This window comes from Elephantulus edwardii, unplaced genomic scaffold (genome assembly GCF_000299155.1).
Source record: "Elephantulus edwardii isolate Elephantulus edwardi_28Jun2011 unplaced genomic scaffold, EleEdw1.0 scaffold00028, whole genome shotgun sequence".
In the NCBI taxonomy this organism is placed as follows: Eukaryota; Metazoa; Chordata; class Mammalia; order Macroscelidea; family Macroscelididae; genus Elephantulus; species Elephantulus edwardii.
This window is the reverse complement of record NW_006399778.1, coordinates 858809-862460: the sequence shown is the minus strand read 5'-3', so window position 1 is coordinate 862460 and position 3652 is coordinate 858809. Positions and strand designations below refer to the sequence as shown.

The 3652-nt window shown below is 41.8% G+C and overlaps 1 pseudogene; it reads left to right on the top strand.

Moving 5' to 3' along the window:
* Positions 1–366: 366 nt before the first annotated feature.
* On the top strand, positions 367–681 carry LOC102853680 (annotated as a pseudogene).
* The last annotated feature ends 2971 nt before the right edge of the window (positions 682–3652 follow it).

The window sequence follows — 3652 nt, the reverse complement described above, 5'->3', positions numbered from 1 at the left end:
ACCTCCTTTCAACTCTTTCAAACATGGGCCTGGCTGAGGACCTCCACCACAAGAAACTAATCTTTTACTGTAACCAAGCATTGCCACAATATCAGATAGATAACAATTCTCAATAGCCTAAAGATGGGACTTTTCATCTTAATATCCTTCAAGGTTCTGACAATTTTTGCCAATGGACTCAAAGATGGTCAGAAACCCTGTCTAAGCTTTCTTTCAGTTTTGCTCCCATTTCTATCTGTAAAATCTGCCAAACTGTGCAGGTTCTCTTAGCCCACAGTAAAGTAAATTTAATATTTGCTTTTATTTCTTTACTTTGAAAAGTATTATTCTTCTATGATTTAAAAAGTGTAGTTATAGGACTCCAAGATGGCCTCCGTCGTACCACTGAAGGAGAGGAAGCTCTTGGATGTAAAACTGGGGGAGCTGCCCAGTTGGATACTGATGTGGGGCTTCACCCCGAGTGGCATCGCAGGAGCGTTCCAGCGAGGCTACTACCGGTACTACAACAAGTACGTCAACGTGAAGAAGGGGGGCATCGCTGGGCTGTCCATGGTGCTGACAGCTTACGTGGTGTTCAGCTACTGCCTTTCTTACAAGGAGCTCAAACATGAACGGTTACTAAGAGGCGCCGTCTGCATTCCTGGCCGGGTGCCTTTGCCCTGGCGCCCTTCCCTTCTTTAACAGCCCTGTATCCTAGATTGAGAACTCTGTCCAATAAAAGATGACACACTCTGTAAAAAAAAAAGTGTAGTTATGTGCATGTATACATATATGTATCTATATTTTTAAATCATATTAATTTTATCAAGTGAAACCAAGCCATACTGTCGAGCCAATTAAGAGTATTGCAGTTATTAAAATATAGCATTTTTGGGTAGTGAACACATATGAAATATGGATGATGCCCATATTGGTCATGTAAAATTCATAACACCCAAGTTGGCTACCAGACAAACATTTTTACCTACCTAGTGGTTTGGTTATGGTTCAGCAGAAATGGTTGGCTGTACATCAGCTCAAAGGGGCTCAGAAAGAATGGTGAATGAGGTGTTGCCTGGATAAGAACTAAGGAAATAGGAAGTAAGTTGCTGCTTTCCACACTCTGTTTACGAAAACTACAGTATAGGCTGCCTAGGTCATACACACAGAGTATGAGTCCTTGGCCTTACGTCCTGTGCAAAGACCTAACAAAGTGGTCCCCCAAAAATGAACAGGTCTTTATTGCATGGTCTGAAAGGGGGGTCTGGTTTCTATGTTTTTATAAAGATCTTTCAGAAATTTTTAGTAAACTGCCTCACCACCATCTCCCTAGCAACTGCCCAAGAACACATGAAAATGATGTACATCCTTTAGAATTTATAGGCAACCAACACCAGCCCCCCCAGTGTTGACCGTTCAACAGGAAGTTGTTGTTATGTGCCATCAAGTCACTTGCAACTCATAGCAACCCTATGTACAACAGCCCTAAACTCTGCTCTGTCCTGTACCAATCGCACTGTCTCCGACCCACCCATCCCGATTACCCCAGTCATTGAATCAATCCACCTTATAGAGGGCCTTCCTCCCCTGCGCTGTCCCTCCACCCTACCAAGCATGATGTCCCTCTCCAAGGACCGGTCCCTCTTTACAACATGTCCAAAGTATGATAGATGAAGCCTCAGAATCCTTGCCTCCAAGAAGGTGCCTGGTTTGACCCTTTCCAGGATGAATCTGTTTGTTTTCCTAGCAGTCCATGGTACTCTCAATTCTCTTCTCCAGCTCCAACAGGAAGTAGGTAGAGATAACTTTGTCATTAATCATTATATTCCTTTAGGTTCTGGAATGGAGGAAGAATATAGCAATTGCGCCCAGGCCTGATCATTCCTTGAGAAAGCTGATAACATCTGAAGCCACCAGAGCAGAGACCAAAGCAAACACCAGACCAGAAACCAGACCAAAGACCAAACCAGACAATGGAAACTGATAAGACTCTGGGCCTCATCACAAAAGCCCAAACCCAGGTTAATTAACAGCTCCAAATTCAGAGAAAAATACCATATTTCCTCGTTCCCCCAACTCTTCTATAAAAATAAACTGCCCTGGACTACCCTTGTGCCATTTCGACCTTCTCTGCTCATGATCACTTGGTTTCCATCTCAGACTATGCAATAAAAGTCTGTTCATTTCTTGGGACCAGTTTCTTTCTTTCTCTCTCTCCCTCAACTCTTTTTTTATCTAACACTTGACATCAGCAATCAGGAAATCAAAAGACAAATTGCACTGGGAAAATCTGCTGTCAGGGACCTCTAATGGAGTACTAAAAGCAAGGATGTCAATCTAGACCACCAAAATGCATAGTAATTACTTGCTATGCATCAGAGAGCTGGACAAGAACGAAGGATGGCAGATGAACCAATGCCTTTGAATTATGGTGCTGGAAAAGAGTCTTGAACATACCATGGATTGCCAAGAAAACAAAGATCTGTTTGGAATGGGCAAAACCAAATTTCTCCTTGGAGGCTAGGATTTTGAAGCCCCATCTCACATACTTTGGGCATGTGGCCAGGAGAGACTGGTTCTTGGAGAAGGACATCATGCTCAGAAGGGTGGAGGGACAGCACAGGAGAAGACCTTGGATGAGATGGATTGGTACAGTAACTGGGGCAATGGGATTGGTGGTGTGTTGGAATTAGGGCAGGGTTCAGAGCTGCTGTACATAGGCTTGCTATGGGTTATTAGTTATTAGCAAACAACTGTCCGCACATAACAATAACAACAACAACAACTCTTAATAGCAGTGTGGGGGAGCTCTGGTGGCCTAGTGGCAAGAAGCTGCACAGCAATCCCAGAGGAACACGGTTCGAATCCACCAGACGCTCTGCCGGAGAAGGAGGCACAATATCCTCCTGTACCAGTCAGATCTGATTTGACGGTACACGCACGCGCGCACACACACACACACACACACACACAATAGCAGTGTGAGGGCCCAACTATTAATCACAAAGGCCCACCCATGGGATCCTAATTGGTTTAAACAATAGATTTCCAGCCCACACCTAACTGTTAATTAAATAAAAAAGAGCAAACAAACCACACTTGACTGTTAATGAAATCATGAAGTCCAAATAGCCCACACCTGCCTGCTATTTAAATAAAAAAGACCAAATAGCCCACTCTTCTGAAAAATAGAAGAATGGTGTTGCATTCATAGTAAAAAGTAAATTTCAGGTTCTATCCTGAAATATAAATGTTGTGAGTGATAGGATATTATTCATATAAATACAAAGAAGACCTATTAATACGTATCTTTCAAATATACACTCTTACATCTAGAGCCAAAGAGGAAAAAAATTTAGATTTTTACCAAATACCAAATCTTGCAGTCCAAAATTAACCAAACATGCAACGAAGACGAATTAATGATACTTGGTGATTGGAATAGTTGGAAACAATGAAGAAAGAATATGGAAGAGTCCAAAAATATAGATTTAGTGGTAGAAAAGAGGCTGGAATAGAACGATCAAAGTTTGTCTTTTCATTCACTAGCAAAACTCACAAAAGAAAAGAGAGAGAAGACACAAATAATCTGAATAAGAGATGAATCAGGTAACATCACAACAGACCCAACTAAAATAAAAAAGCTAACATTAGAATACTATGAAAAACTATA